Source organism: Rana temporaria, chromosome 4 (genome assembly GCF_905171775.1).
Source record: "Rana temporaria chromosome 4, aRanTem1.1, whole genome shotgun sequence".
Taxonomy (NCBI): Eukaryota; Metazoa; Chordata; class Amphibia; order Anura; family Ranidae; genus Rana; species Rana temporaria.
Genome location: NC_053492.1, coordinates 478,161,376 through 478,178,500, shown reverse-complemented (window position 1 = coordinate 478,178,500; position 17,125 = coordinate 478,161,376). Strand labels below are relative to the sequence as shown.

General features: G+C 47.7%; 1 long non-coding RNA gene across 1 annotated transcript in view; it reads left to right on the top strand.

The window, feature by feature from the left end:
• LOC120938131 overlaps positions 1-17,125 on the top strand; it is a 332,977-nt gene that overhangs the window by 291,222 nt on the left and 24,630 nt on the right. The window contains exon 3 of the long non-coding RNA XR_005748789.1: positions 425-625. This is a non-coding gene — a long non-coding RNA (uncharacterized LOC120938131). The remainder of the gene's footprint in view (positions 1-424; positions 626-17,125) is intronic.

Genomic DNA, 17,125 nt, shown 5'->3' with positions numbered 1-17,125 from the left:
ACCCCCCGTCGCGTAAGCTGCGTCACGATTGGCGAAAGGAGCCGAACGGCGGTGCGCAGGCGCAGTATAGCGCCGACTCGCCGTTCGGCTCCTTTCGCCAATTGTGACGCAGCTTACGCGACGGGGGGTGCTCGTTTTTTGTCATCACGTCAATCACTAGCATGTTAGGAACGCCCACTCCTGCGGGACTCGCAACCCGGAAGCCACGGGTGAATTAGCTGTACCGAGGTATGTACAGCATACAAAAAAACATAATAGGCATAATTGTATTGTAATGTGGGGGGCCAATGTAATACTAGAAAGTCGTTTTTAGGGGTGAACCTCCCCTTTAAGATTTCTAAATGGTGGGGGAGTGGGGGGGGGTTGTAATTGTTTTACAAGAACAAAAGACTAAAAGGTTCTTTTTTTTCCTTCTTTTTTTCAGATAAAATTACAGAATTGCATTATTTGCGGCCGTATTGATTCACATCAACGGAAAAGGTCACTTGATTCAATTTTCGGAAGCTGATGTATGGTGTCTGCAATGAGGATTTGAGGTGGTGTGAGGGGGAACTCCGCTGTGTACAAACAACACCTTCATAACTAGAGCTTTACCGCCAACATCGGATGGCGCTCGGACATGCAGGTACGTCTCATTGGGATTCTGTCAATGTGCGTGTTTGGATCAGCTGAGTGTTCTTGTCTATGTGGGATGAAAGGGAGATACAGGCAATGGCTTGACCCAGGGGTATAAAAAGTTCAACCCGAGAATAAGAGGAAAGAGAGGAAGCAAAGAGATTGTCAGATATCAGAAGATTACAGTTTGGGTCAGCACAGTGCCCAGGCTCCTCAGGCCCTACTGGGTCAACACAGGGTCTGGGCTCATGCCCCCTTTGAGTCGGCATAGTGCCCAGGTCCCATCGGGTTCAACCTGTTGCTCAGGCCCCATTGGCTCAGTACAGTGCCTGGACCCAGGTCACAGTGGCTCAGCACACTGCCCGGGCCCTGGCCCAGGCTCCACTGAGTATGCATAGAGCTTAGGTCCAAGCAGGAGTCTTTCCTTGGAGTTGGAAGTGCAACAAACTCAAGAAGAGGCAGAGGGTGGGGCTAACAACTGGTGGAGATTATATCAGATTGAAGGAGTAGTAGGAATAGGGTGTGACAGGTCCTCTTTATGGAGAGAGGCGGGGTCAATAAGACCTCACATCTCTCCTCCAGGCTGGAAAGCATCAGATCAAGAAAAAAAATCACCGATCTCATGCTTTCAGCCGCGATTGCGGCTTTGTTTACTTCCAGGTACCCAGGCGTGACTTCATAACATCACGCCCGGGCCTCCGACGGTCATAGAGATGATGTCGGTGACCATCTGGTCACCAGTCATCTCTATTCTCCTCATCCGGCGGCGGCCCGATTCATTCTCCGGGCCTCCGATGGCACGGGAAAGCCCGGAGAAGCACCGGATGGTGGCGGGAGGGGACACCGCCTATAAGAACGATCAAGTGGCGGAACCGCCGCTATGATCATTCTTATGGTGCACAGGATCGCCGCCTGAAAAGATGGATATCTGAATGATGCCTGTAGCTGCCCCATCATTCAGAATTCCCCCCTAAAGTCCAGGACGTCATATGACGTCCTACGGTAGGGAAGTGGTTGAATAGCCAGGTGTGACGGTATCGGTATGATATCCCCGTCAAAGATTCCCTTCTTCCATAAGAACATCACCCAATATTCCACTAGGAGGAATATTCCTGAGATCGCCCATTAAGCCACACATTAGTCCAGGCTCACTGCTAGAACAAGACAGACTTTAATGTTATATCACACAGCTTATATGTAATTTCCAAAACTGTTACAATGACAAATCTCCGCCCCCCCCTCACACTGGGGCTTCCATACAGATGATTAGGCAGACACGACGGAGCCGATGCTGAAAACACATTTTCTTTAGACAATGACATCAATGACGCTGATTACTAGTTGTACTGAATACATTAACTAGACAGCTCGACCCCGCATATAGAGAGATAATTACCACAATGGAGCAATCAGAATAATTAACACAAGCCACTTAAACACAGATCTCCTTCACACAACACAATAGATCAATTAACCTTTAGAAATAGTGAGGGGACATTAGCACTTCAATAACCTGTTAGCCGAGGACAGAATCACACAGGGCAAGCAGGGAGAATTAAACTGAGACATATAGGCAAATGCATCACAATGGCCCCCCTTTTTCTCCCTGCTACGGCAAACCCGGTTGGACCTTCCCTGGTCCAGTAGGGTTGACGGGTTCAGAGCTTTTAGTCCGAGGTTAACTCCGTTTGGCGTGACTGACCTCCCTTGGCAACTGCTTCAGACTCAGGTATGCCACCGGGTCGTCAGATCACACGCCGGTCAGTCCCCAAGTCTTTGTGCGATCTGCAGAGTCACCAGAAGTCAGTGTGAAGACGGCGAATGGGTCTGTGCGCCGCCGTCTAGGTGTCCCGCTATGGGAGGGGGCAGGTTATGGCTCTGAAGTGACAATCACAGGAGATTCATAAAAAAAAAAGAAAAAGTTATATTCGTTGACATGCTGTAGCACTGGTGCTCAGAGTTCGGGGGGGGGGGGGGGATCAGGGCCCCATAGGGTCAGCCACCCTCTGCTCCCTCCGCAGCCGCCGGTTCTCTTCTTTGAGCTTCTCCAGCTCCATCTCCAGTTCATGGAGCCTGGGGGGGTCAGCCTGCTGTGACCTCAGGTGGTTGTTCTCCTCCTCCATGCGGCTTATGCACTCCTCCAGCTCTATGTACTCACGGATCAGCTCCTGCTTGCTCATGTCCTGCAGGCTCTCCACGTGGTCCTTCATCATCAGGAACTGGGTGGTGGTGTAAGGGGCCACCGGTGGGCCCTTGGCGAACATCTCGGCCCGCATCTGGGACGCCCGCTGCGACTCCCTCTCCTCCAGTCGCTTCTTATCCTCCCAGGTCAGCTTGTTATACGGCTTCCAGGACCTCTTCTTCTTGGGGGGTAGCCGGCGGTGCCTCTTTCTGCCCAGCTCCCTCCAGGGCCCCTCCGGCTCAGGGCTGTCGCCCATGACTAGCTGACAATGGTGTTCCCTGTTGTCCGTAATAACAGATTGTACCATGAGGGCTTCGTAAGGGGTGCCCAATGGTTCTTCCTGACCCAGCTCCTGGAGATCCCAAGCCGAGTCTACACAATGGGCTGCTGCTGGTGGGCGGTACCCAGGTTGAGACCAATTTGACCTGGTGTTGTCATTCATGGGGCAATTCTGCTTGAAGTGACCCAGCTGTTTGCACCGGAAGCAGCGTTGTTCGTTGTCCTCCTGGCATGGATAGCGAGGGCTAGATGTCATCGGTCTGTTAGGAGGTTGGTATCTAGCGGCTGGTGGGTGTGAGGGCGCCGTTGGTCGTGGAGGTTGTACCCGTGGTGTGACCTGGTTTGTCTTGCGAGTATCCGCATATTCATCCGCCAACTTCGCGGCCTCTGGTAGAGTCATGGGCCTGCGATCTCTCACCCAATCTTTGACATCTGTCTGGATGTGATTGTAAAATTGCTCCAGGAGCATTAGTTGCAAAATGTCCTCTGCGGTGGTGGCCTGGCTGCTGTTAACCCAGTTAGAGGCCGACAGGGATAACTGGCATGCCCATTCAGCGTAAGAGTCTTCCGTGGTTTTGCGTGAGTCCCTGAACTTCTGTCGGTGGGACTCTGGGGTTACTGCATAACGAGCCAGGAGCACTTCTTTAACCCGGGCGTAGCTATGGATATCCTGATCTGGTACGGTCCGGAAAGCATCAGAAGCTTTGCCTGACAGTTTGCCTGACAATATTGAAACCCACTCTCCTCTAGCTATTCGGTGCAGGTTACATTGTCGCTCAAAATCTGCCAGGTAGTTATCAATTTCACAGTCCTTTTCATCAAAAGCTTTAAAAGCGCTAAACGGAATCTTCCTTGCGTCTGCTGTGCTGTACTCACTGTTCGGAGAAGGTGCGGCTGCTTGTTGGACTGCTGCTAGTTTTAACTGTAGTTCTGCATCTCTTATTTGTTTAGCCTCCTGTAGTTCTGCGTCTCTTATTTGTTTAGCCTCCTGTAGTTCTGCGTCTCTTATTTGTTTAGCCTCCTTCGCTAGAAGGTCCATCACTTTCAGCACCACATCCGTCGTTGGGTTCGGGCCGAACCATGCTAGCTTCTCTCTCATTAGCTTGTTGGCTGGCGATTCCTCCTCCTGAATCACTGGTGTCTCCATCTCTTGTACTGCTGGCGTTGCTGCAATCCCGTCCTCCTGGTCTATCTCCATTGATTCTGCTATGATGACCCGCTTGGTTTTGTTGCTAGCAATCCTTCCACGAACTTCCAGTAGTTCTTCCAGTGTCTGCTTGGAATCCGGGTGTAAAGGAGAGTAGAAGGGAAAATCCCTCTGCTGTCAACCAGTTGTGACGGTATCGGTATGATATCCCCGTCAAAGATTCCCTTCTTCCATAAGAACATCACCCAATATTCCACTAGGAGGAATATTCCTGAGATCGCCCATTAAGCCACACATGAGTCCAGGTTTACTGCTAGAACAAGACAGACTTTAATGTTATATCACACAGCTTATATGTAATTTCCAAAACTGTTACAATGACAAATCTCCGCCCCCCCCTCACACTGGGGCTTCCATACAGATGATTAGGCAGACACGACGGAGCCGATGCTGAAAACACATTTTCTTTAGACAATGACATCAATGACGCTGATTACTAGTTGTACTGAATACATTACTAGATAGCTCGACCCCGCATATAGAGAGATAATTACCACAATGGAGCAATCAGAATAATTAACACAAGCCACTTAAACACAGATCTCCTTCACACAACACAATAGATCAATTAACCTTTAGAAATAGTGAGGGGACATTAGCACTTCAATAACCTGTTAGCCGAGGACAGAATCACACAGGGCAAGCAGGGAGAATTAAACTGAGACATATAGGCAAATGCATCACACCAGGTGAGAGTGGCTGGCCTCTAAAGCTGAACACATGAAAGAGAGGTAAGCTGACAGACAAACATCACTGCATAACCATGACAGTTGCAGGGAAGACCTGGGTCAATGTGTAGGCCACAGGCAAGGGCCACTGAGCTTTGTGCACATAGGCAGCTGGGTGAGGGTGGGCAGAGGCGGCCCTTTAATTAGGCAAATTAGTTGGTCGCCTAAGGACTCGCACTCACAGGGACCTCGTGGCCTGCCTAACTTACCCAATCCATTACCCCAGTTTTGAGGGACAGGGGACCTTAACGCTGCTCTGCTCAGACAGCGTTAAGAGCCCTGACTCAGGAACGGGGCTGCCAGCATCCCTAACAACCAGTGAATATCGGTGACACCACCCCTTGTGACATCAATGACCCAGCATGCCCTCAGTCAATGATGTCCCAAGGGGGCGGGTTCACCAGGTGACAACTCCGGGTGGCCCCCGCCCCTTAGTTATTAAAGAGCAGGATCTGGGGGGCCGCCTTGTTAAAGTGGGCTTCTAGATTCCGATAAGCCCCCTGCCGACAGACCCTCCCTCCCAACCACCGGCCAGGGTTGTGGGGAAGAGGCTCTTGTCCTTGAATTATTTTTCCCATCATGGGCGTGAGTGGGGCCCCATGTTAAGTTTTGCCTAAGGCAGGGCCGATCCTAGGGTCACAGGCACCTGGGTGCAGAAATATTTCTGGCGCCCCCACATGGGCGTTGTCATTTTACTAACTCCTCCCCTTTACAAATGTTTCTATGGCAATGACTCAACCACAGAAATGCTCCCCCACAAAGTCTTCATTACCCCGGGATCCTTACATGATCTCTTTACAATAAACAAAATACAGGAAGAGAACTTTATTGGGACCTGTAGGGGGGCCTCTCTGATGGACACAGAGAGGGCTTCTGTTAGAGAGTCTGTTAGAAAGAGCCACAAGACATACTACAGACATGATACAGGAGACGATCAGAGACTGCAGACATGATACAGGAGACGGTCAGAAACTGCAGACATAGTACAGGAGATGGTCAGAGACTGCAGACATGATACAGGAGAAGGTCACAGACTGCAGACATGATACAGGAGACGATCAGAGACTGCAGACATGATACAGGAGACAGTCAGAAACTGCAGACATGATACAGGAGACGGTCACAGACTGCAGACATGATACAGGAGACGGTCACAGACTGCAGACATGATACAGGAGACGGTCAGAGACTGCAGACATAATACAGGAGATGGTCAGACTGCAGACATGATACAGGAGACGGTCAGAGACTGCAGACATGATACAGGAGACGGTCAGAGACTGCAGACATGATACAGGAGATGGTCAGAGACTGCAGACATGATACAGGAGACGGTCACAGACTGCCGACATGATACAGGAGACGGTCAGAGACTGCAGACATGATACAGGAGACGGTCAGAGACTGCAGACATGATACAGGAGACGGTCAGAGACTGCAGACATGATACAGGAGACGGTCACAGACTGCAGACATGATACAGGAGACGGTCACAGACTGCAGACATGATACAGGAGACGGTCAGAGACTGCAGACATGATACAGGAGACGTTCACAGACTGCAGACATGATACAGTAGATGGTCAGAGACTGCATACATGATTCAGGAGACAGTCAGAGACTGCAGACATGATACAGGAGATGGTCAGAGACTGCAGACATAGGACACAAACAAGGAGAGAAGGAGGGAGGGGAGAACTCTGGCACTTCCGCGCCCCCTCTCTGCAGGAGCCTGGGTGCAATGCACCCTGTGCACCCTGCCTAGGATCGGCCCTAGCCTAAGGCCACGCAAAGTCTAGAGCCGCCTCTGAGGGTGGGGGTGGGTAATTGTTTGTCATGTAGGCCGTAAAAGGCCCCATGCATTCTAACGGTGGCCCCGATAAGAAGCAGATAACGTGAGCAGTCTGTTGAATCTGACTTGTAGAGGTTATAAAAGGCTTAGACTTCATCCCCACAGATATTCTGAGTGCAGCACCACTGGAGTGTTCTCCGTTCAGCCTCCCCCCCCCTCCCCCTCCTTTTCCACCGATCGATATTACTTGTTGCCGGGGATTCTGAGCACATTGTTTCTACAACAGACTCCTCGGTAAGAGGACCCCCCGCGTTCCTCCGAGTTTGCCGCCTTTGTGTCAAGCTGATTCTCAAAGCAGAACACGGGGACTTTTTAAGGACAAAAAGCCGATAAAACTCTATTTTATCACTCTTCAATCCTCTGCCGCAGCCCGGAGTGAGATGAATATTCATGGAAAGTCAATGTGAGCTCTTTCCTTGTACCGTGAGCAATAATCAAACAAGAGGCAGATAAGTGTAAAAGTGCATTCAATGTCAAAAAGCAATTTATTGCAAAAAAAAATAAAAACTGCGCTCGGTCTACACTATCATTTCTCATTATTAAATGTACGTATTGGCAAACATGCCTCTGGAGATCTTATTAAAATAATGGACTCCTGTTAACAAGGAAAATGTTTTTCTAGCCATGAGCCATTAGGAGACGGAGTCGTTATCTGAAGGAGAGATAGGACGGTGTCGGAGAATTGCGTGCGTGGCGATGCGCCCGGCTGTTTGTGTGTTCCTCGAGGGGGACGCAAAATATTGCGGCTGATTCAGTGAAACGTCTCATTCTGGTGACGGTGCCGAGGACGCAACTGTGTGGGTGGGGGAGGGAAATTAACGGCACAAAACCAAATTCTGATGACTATCCTTTAGGATGAGGGTTTGATCGCTGAAAGCCGAACACCAGACAGATACGAAACCCGATAATATAAATATTAGCAATTAATAAAATATACTCGGGATTAGGGTTGCACCGATACCATTTTTTTAAGACTGAGCACAAGTACCGGTACTTTTTTAAGTACTCGCCGATACCGATTACCAATACTTTTTTTAATGTCATGTGACAGTTTGACTGATTGGCACTGACTGATGGGCACTGATAGGCGTCACTTATGGGCACTGACAGGTGGCTGGCACTGATAGTCAGGCCCGAAATTAATCCCTTTGCCGCCCCAAGGCCGGGTCCTTCAATGTCGCCCCCCCGCCAAAAAAAACCTGAAAGTCCCCCAACCCGTGCCCATCATTGCCTCCTCACCGTGCCCATCATTTCCACCTCACCATCATTACAGCCTTGTGTAGAAAAGAACCGGGACGGCCGCACTCCAAAAATAAAAATTTGTTCCTTTTAATAAAAACTGGTCACAACATGAACATATCACAGCAAAAAGTTAGAAAAAAGGGCGTTTCACACTCTCATACAGTGCTTATTCATAGCTATGAATAAGCACTGTATGAGAGTGTGAAACGCGTTAGCCCTTTTTCCTGACTTTTTGCTGTGATATGAGAGTGTTGTGACCAGTTTTTATTAAAAGGAACACATTTTTTTTTTGGAGTGCGGCCGTCCCGGTTCTTTTCTACACATTTTTGCATATTATTGCAGCGCCTGCACCCAAGTGTTTGGACTCCTCTCTGCAGTTCTTTGGGACCTCTGAGCGGTAAACTTTCTTTCTTTTATCATTACAGCCATACCATGCCCTCATTGCAGCCTCACTATCACTGCCGCCCTACTGTGCCCTTATTGCAGCCCCCCTCACCATCATTACAGCCTTACTGTGCCAAACAATGTAGCCTCACCAGTCAGTGTGTGCATTACGCACATCGGGCATCTCCTGCTCCTGCTGTGTCACGGAGCTCACTTATGAAAAGTTTGGGCGCGCTGTGATAAAAGTCCCGCCCTCCTCCAAGACCAGCTCGTGTGATAGACAGAACACTGCCTCTATCACACGAGCTGGTCTAAGAGGAGGGCGGGACTTTTATCACAGCGCGCCCAAACCTTTCATAAGTGAGCTCCGTGACACAGCAGTCTCCCGCTGTGTGTTACAACCGGCTCTGCCCCTGCACCCACTGCCACCCAGAGGACTTGTTGGGAATCCGGGCTTGCTGATAGGCGGCACTCCATCTCTCTTTCCCTCTCTCCATCTCTCTTTCCCTCTCTCTCCATCTACCTCTCGCTCTCTCTCTCTCTCCATCTCGCTCTCCATCTCCCTCTCTCTCTCCATCTCCCTCTCTCTTTCTATCTCCCTCTCTCTCCATCTCCCTCTCTCTCCATCTCCCTCTCTCTCTCTCTCACCATCTCCCTCTCTCTCCATCTCCCTCTCTCTCTCTCTCTCTCACCATCTCCCTCTCTCTCCATCTCTCTCTCCATCTCCCTCTCTCTCTCTCCATCTCCCTCTCTCTCTCTCCATCTCCCTCTCTCTCTCTCTCTCTCCCTCTATCTCTCTCTCCATCTCCCTCTCTCTCTCTCTCTCCATCTCCCCATCTCTCTCTCTCTCTCTCTCCATCTCCCTCTCTCTCCATCTCCCTCTCTCTCCATCTCCCTCTCTCTCTCTCTCCATCTCCCTCTCTCTCTCCATCTCCCTCACTCTCTCTCTCTCTCCATCTCCCTCTCTCTCTCTCCATCTCCCTCTCTCTCTCCATCTCCCTCTTCATCTCCCTCTCTCTCTCCATCTCCATCTCTCTCTCTCTCTCTCTCTCCATCTCCCTCTCTCTCCATCTCCCTCTCTCTCCATCTCCCTCTCTCTCTCTCCATCTCCCTCTCTCTCTCTCCATCTCCCTCTCTCTCTCCATCTCCCTCACTCTCTCTCTCTCTCCATCTCCCTCTTCATCTCCCTCTCTCTCTCTCCATCTCCATCTCTCTCTCTCTCCATCTCCCTCTCTCTCTCCATCTCCCTCACTCTCTCTCTCTCTCCCTCTCTCTCTCTCCATCTCCCTCTCTCTCTCTCCATCTCCCTCTCTCTCTCCATCTCCCTCTCCATCTCCCTCTCTCTCTCCATCTCCATCTCTCTCTCCATCTCTCTCTCTCTCCATTTCTTTCTCTAGCTCTCTCCAACGCTCTCTCTTTCAATCTATCTCCAAGCGCTATCTCTCTCTCTCTCTCCATTTCTCTCTCTCCATTTCTCTCTCTCCATCTCTCCCTCCCTCTCTCTCCATCTCTCTCTCTCTCTCTCTCTCTCTCTCTCTCCATCTCTTTCTCTATCTCTCTCCGATGCTCTGTCTTTCAATCTCTCTCCAAGCGCTCTCTCTCTCCATTTCTCTCTCTCTCTCTCCATCTCTCCCTCCCTCTCTCTCCATCTCTCTCTCTTTCTCTCTCTCTCTCTCTCCATCTCTCCCTCCCTCTCTCTCTATCTCTCTCTCTCTCTCTCTCTCTCTCCATCTCCATCTCTTTCTCTCTTTCTCTATCTCTCTCCAACGCTCTCTCTCTCCATCTCTCCCTCCCTCTCTCTCCATCTCTCTCTCTATCCATCTCTCCCTCCCTCTCTCTATCTATCTCTCTCTCTCTCTCTCTCTCCACATCTCTCTCTCTCTCTCTCTCTCTCTATCTCTCTCTCTCTCTCTCTCTCTCTCATTATGCAAAGAAACTGGGCTAACTTTACTGTTTTTTTTTTTCAAAACATGAAAAAAATGCGTTAGTAAAAAAATTGCTGAGCAAATACCGTGCGAGATAAAAAATTGCAATGACTGCCATTGTATTCTCTAGGGTCTCTTCTAAAGAAACATATATAGTGTTTGGGGGTTCTGTGTCAATTTTTAGCAAAAAATAAATAAAGAATGTTGATTTTTACACGTAGGAGAGAAATGTGAGAATTGGCCCGGAAGGGAAGTGGTTTAAACGGACTTTGCAGCGCGGATCGTTCTGCTGCTTTGTAACTCTTGTTTAGTAAATCTCATTGTAAGAGAAGGATACGATGTATCGGCGGCGCCGCTGTGTGTTCAGTACATTGCTATCAGCAAACACTGAGGAGGGAACTGACAGCTCCAATCATCACTTGTTTCCCTTCATTTGACGGGTGTAAACCTGTGATATCTGACTATGTAAATAATTAATGTTATCCCATGCATGGGACGATCCTTATTAGATCGGAATTCAGCGACTGGGATCCTGCGAGGAGCGGCGCGTGAATATGTAAATGTTCCGCTATTTGTCTTCCCGGATCTGCAGATGGAATGTTAACTCTTCACAGGGAAACGTCTTCTTATCACAGCAACGCAAAGGAGAATTCCAGTTCAATGAGATCCAATGAAGGATCGAACTTAAGGGCCGAGCCTCTTTCTGAGATTTGTTGTTTACAAGTCAAAAACTTTTTTTTTTTTTTTGTCCGGTTTAGTAAGGACCAGCTGAATTTCGATCCATGTGTGGCCACTGCAGATGAACAGAAGTTGGTCTACCAATTGACTTCTGCTCAAACGCGTTCTGCTGCAACACCAATGGTTGCAGTGCTGATCTGAGAATCTAGAGTTCTGCTTTAACCACTTAAGGACCGCCTCCTGCACATATACGTCGGCAGAATGGCACATACAGGTGCGTCCTCTTTAAGTGCCCAGCCGTGGGTCGCGACCCGGTCCGAAGCTCCCTGACCGTGACCGGGACCCGCCGCTGGAGTCCCACGATCGGTCCCCGGAGCTGAAGAACGGGGAGAGCTGTGTGTAAACACACCTTCCCCGTTCTTCACTGTGACGGCGTCATCGATCGTGTGTTCCCTGATATAGGGAAACACAATCAATGACATCACACCTACAGCCACACCCCCCTACAATTAGAAACACAAATGAGGTCACACTTAACCCCTTCAGCGCCCCCTTGTGGTTAACTCCCAAACTGCAATTGTCATTTTCGCAGTAATCAGTGCATTTTTAATGCATTTTTTGCTGTGAAAATGACAATGGTCCCAAAAATGTGTCAAAATTGTCCGAAGTGTCCGCCATAATGTCGCAGTCACGAGAAAAATCGCTGATCGCCGCCATTAGTAGTAAAAAAAAAAAAAAAAATTTATAAAAATGCCATAAAACTATCCCCTATTTTGTAAACGCTATAAATTTTGCGCAAACCAATCGATAAACGCTTATTTACCAAAAATAGGTAGAAGAATACGTATCGGCCTAAACTGAGGGAAAAAAATTGTTTTTTTTATATATTTTTGGGGGATATTTATTATAGAAAAAAGTAAAAAAATATTGAATTTTTTTCAAAACTGTCGCTCTATTTTTGTTGATAGCGCAAAAAATAAAAACCGCAGAGGTGATCGAATACCACCAAAAGAAAGCTCTATTTGTGGGGAAAAAAGGACGCCAATTTTGTTTGGGAGCCACGCCGCACGACCGCGCAATTGTCAGTTAAAGCGACGCAGTGCCGGAAGCTGAAATTTCACCTGGGCAGGAGGGGGGTATATGTGCCCAGTAAGCAAGTGGTTAAAGTGTCATTGACCCAAAAAAATCATTGGACCTCATGAAAAGAGGGTTGTCGGTTGTTATGTGAAGCTCCATGAATGTTGGAGTGCGAAGTCCCCCGAGATCTGCTGGCTTTGGGTTCCTGCGTTTTGCGCGTCACGCCCTCTTCTCTCCAACTCCTCGATATGCTACATTGTAGAATTCACCCGTATGTGTTCAGGGCTGAAAACAGAATGGAAATGTAATGCACCAGCTGTTGCCCACATCCCACAGAGGTACGAGGAAACGTCTGAAGGTCTATTCATGTTAATTGAAATAAGACCTTTCATGAAGGGTTGTTTTGTTTAAAATGTTCTTTCTTTGTAAAGCCAAGGAGGCGCGCCGGGGCCATTATTACCGGGGGGCACACCGTCCCTCTGCATCCTGTGGAGGAGTCAATGAGATGTACAAAAATGATGTCTTCACCAGCTAATCTTATGTTGTTCAGTAGAATTGTTTTTTATTACAACAAAATCTGATTTAACCACTTAAAGCGGGAGTTCACCCAATTCCATTTTTTTTCTCCCCTTAGATTCCTGCTCGTTTTGTCTAGGGGAATCGGCTAGTTGTTTTAAAATATGAGCAGTACTTACCCGTTTTCGAGCTGCATCTTCTTCCGTCGCTTCCGGGTATGGGTCTTCGGGAATGGGCGTTCCTTCTTGATTGACAGTCTTCCGAGAGGCTTCCGACGGTCGCATCCATCACGTCACTAGTAGCCGAAAGAAGACGAACGTCGGTGCGGCTCTATACTGCGCCTGCGCACCGACGTTCGGCTTCTTTCGGAAAATCGTGACGCGATGGATGCGACCGTCGGAAGCCTCTCGGAAGACTGTCAATCAAGAAGGAACGCCCATTCCCGCAGCCCATACCCGGAAGCGACGGAGAGGATGCATCTCGTAAACGGTAAGTACGGATCATATTTTAAAACAAATAGCCGATTCCCCTAGAGAAAACGAGCAGGAATCTAAGGGGAAAAAGTGCCCTCTAAGGGTGAACCCCCGCTTTAACCCCCGGACCATATTGCTGGTCAAAGACCAGAGCACTTTTTTTGCGATTCGGCACTGCGTCGCTTTAACTGACAATTGTGACGTGGCTCCCAAACAAAATCGGCGTCCTTTTTTCCCCACAAATAGAGCTTTCTTTTGGTGGTATTTGATCACCTCTGCGGTTTTTAGTTTTTGCGCTATAAACAAAAATAGAGCGACAATGTTGAAATAAATGAATATTTTTTACTTTTTGCTATAATAAATATTCCCCAAAAATATATAAAAAACGTTTTTTTTCCCCCTCAGTTTAGGCCGATACGCATTCTTGTACCTATTTTTCGTAAAAAAAATCGCAATAAGCGTTTATTGATTGGTTTGCGCAAAAGTTATAGGGGCAGATCCACAGAGCGAGTACGCCGGAGTATCTACTGATATCTACTGATACGCCGGCGTACTTTCAAATTTCCCGCGTCGTATCTTTAGTTTGAATCCTCAAAACAAGATACGACGGCTTCTGGGTTAGATCCGAGAGGTGTACGTCTTCGTACGCCTTCGGATCTAAGATGCAATACTTTGGCATCCGCTGGGTGGCGTTCACGTCGTTTTCCGCGTCGGGTATGCAAATTAGCTATTTCCGACGATCCACGAACGTACGAGTGGCCGGCGTATTTTTTTACGGCGTCTGCAGTCGGCTTTTTCCAGAGTATAGTTAAAGCTGGTATTTTGCGGCGTATAGTTAGATTTGCCATGTTAAGTATGGCCGTCGTTCCCGCGTTTAATTTGAATTTTTTTTTTTTTTTTTTTGCGTAAGTCGTCCGCGAATCGGAATGTACGTAAGTCACGTCTATGTTAAAAAAAATTACGTCCTTGCGACGTCCGTGCTCATTTAGCGCAAAGCACGGTGGGAAATTTAGGGACGGCGCATGCGCAGTTCATTCGGTGCGGGGACGCGCTTCATTTAAATGAAACACGCCCCCTAATCGCCGATTTGAATTCCGCGCCGTTACGCCGCTTGAGATACACTACGCCGCCGTAGCTTACGGCGCGAATTCTTTGGGGATTCGAACCAGCAAAAAGTAAGTTGCAGCGGCGTAGCGTATCTCACATACGCTGCGCCGATGTATTTGTATGTGGATCTACCCCATAGCGTTTACAAAATAGGGGGTATTTTTATGGCATTTTTATTAATATTTTTTTAAACTAGTAATGGCGGCGATCAGCGATTTTTTTTCGGTACTGCCACATTATGGCGGACTCTTCGGACACTTTTGACACATTTTTGGGACCATTGGCATTTTTATAGTGATCAGTGCTATAAAAATGCATTGGTTACTATAAAATGCCGCTGGCAGGGAACCATGGACATCTTCTTGGTAATATTCAGCACCATGGGCAACTCCCTAATAATATGTTGTATTCAGCACCATGGACATCTTCTTGGTAATATTCAGCACCATGGACAGAACCTTGGTAATATTCATCAGAATGGACATCTCCTTGGTAATATTCAGCATCATAGACAAGTTCTTGGTAATATTCAGCATTGTGGACAGCTCCTTGGTAAAAATTAGCATCATAGACAATTCCTTGGTAATTTTCAGCACCATGGAGAGAGCCTTGATAATATTCATCATAATGGACATCTCTGTGGGATATATTTAGCATCGTAGACAAGTTCTTGGTAATATTCAGCACCATGGACAGTTCATTGGTCATTTTCAGCACCATGGACATAACCTTGGTAATATTCAGCACCATAGACAGTTCCTCCTTGGTAATATTCAGCATTGTGGACGGCTCCTTGGTAAAAATTAGCATCATAGACAATTCCTTGATAATCAGCACCATGGACATCTCCTTGGTAATTTTCAGAACTATGGACAGAGCCTTGATACTATTCACCATAATGCACATCTCCTTGGTAGAAATTTGCATCATAGACAATTCATTGGTAATATTCACTAGGGATGAGCTTCGTATTCGAGTCGAACTCATGTTCGACTTGAACATCGTACGTTCGATCGTTCGTCAAATTACGAACGTTTTGGGCCATTCGCGCCAAATTCGAGTTACGCTTCACAGCCCATAATTCACTGCGGCATCGCAGTGCATTGCTGGCCGATGATTGGCCAAGCATGCACTATGACCCGCATGCTTGGCCAATCACAGCTTGCAAAAAACAGAGAGCCATAATTGGCCAAAGCCAGGGTGGCTTTGGCCAATTATGGCTCAGGGGGTTTAGTACACGCCCCACACTATAGAAGGCCGCTTGCAGGTCAGCCTTGTGTAGTGTGTTGCGGTGGTTAAGAGAGAACAGAGAGAGTGTCATTCTTTGCAGGTAGATAGAGCAGGCAGGCAAGTCAGTTAAAGTTACAGTGTGTAGAGGATATATATACATCCCAGGTGTTGTACATATATTTATACACTGTATAGTTTAGCTAGATCCGCTCTTCCTAATTTACTGGCAGGCAGGTGATTGTGCTAGCTGCAGTATTCTCACGTTGTGTATTGCACGTGTCCTCTGCAGTTTGCACCTAAAGCTGTGTGGTGTGTGTACTGCACGTGTCCTCTGCAGTTTGCACCTAAAGCTACTTGGTGTGTACTGCCCATGTCCTCTGCAGTTTGCACCTAAAGCTACTTGGTGTGTACTGCCCATGTCCTCTGCAGATTGCACCTAAAGCTACGTAGTGTGTACTGCACGTGTCCTCTGCAGATTGCACCTAAAGCTACGTGGTGTGTACTGCCCATGTCCTCTGCAGATTGCACCTAAAGCTATGTGGTGTGTACTGCCCGTGTCCTCTGCAGTGTGCACCTAAAGCTACGTGGTGTGTGTACTGTCTGTGTCTGTGCTATTTTTCTCAATGATTTTCATCCATATTGCAGGGACCAGACATTACATTAAAGCCGCAATCAGTTTTAAATTACTTTTTTCTTATAGTAATCTCATTTTGTGCAGGGACAGTTCTAAACATGTGCCACCTCACAGGCATACTAGACACCCAGCAGGTACAATATTTAAAGGAATTTTTATTTTATTTATTTAAGCATCATTAAAATCGCTGCTCCAGAAAAAAAAAACAGTTTTCCATTGATACATGTTCCCTGGGCAAGACCCGGGTTCTAAAATACGTTTTACGACAATAACTTGCATATTAGGCTTTAAAATGAGCACTTTTGAATTCGAACGTTCGAGTCCCATAGACGTCAATGGGGTTCTAAATGTTCACGCGAACGGTTCGGTCCGTTCGAAGGTTCTGGTGCGAACCGAACGGGGGGGTGTTCGGCTCATCCCTAATATTTACCATAATGGACATCTCCTTGGTAGAAATTTGCATCATAGACAATTCCTTGGTAATATTCAGCACCATGGACATCTCCTTGGTAATATTCAGCACCAAGGACAGAACTTTGGTAATATTCAGCACCATGGACAGAACCTTGTTAATATTCAGCACCATGGACAGAACCTTGGTAATATTTAGCACCATGGGCAACTCCCTAATAATATGTTGTATTCAGCGCCATGGACATCTTCTTGGTAATATTCAGCACCATGAACAGAGCCTTTGTAATATTCAACATAATGGACAGTTCCTTGGCATTATTCACCATAATGGACAGTTCCTTGGCATTATTCAGCATTTTGGACAGCTCCTTGGTAAAAAATTTGCATCATAGACAATTCCTTGGTAATATTCAGCACCATGGACAACTTCTTAATGATATTCAACACTTTGGACAGTGCCCGGGTAATATTCAGCACCATGAAGAGAGCCTTGGTAATATTCGGCACCTGGGCAGCACCTCAGTGATAATTACCCACCGGAGAGTGGCACAGTAATACTCAGCACCTGGATGGCGCCTCAGT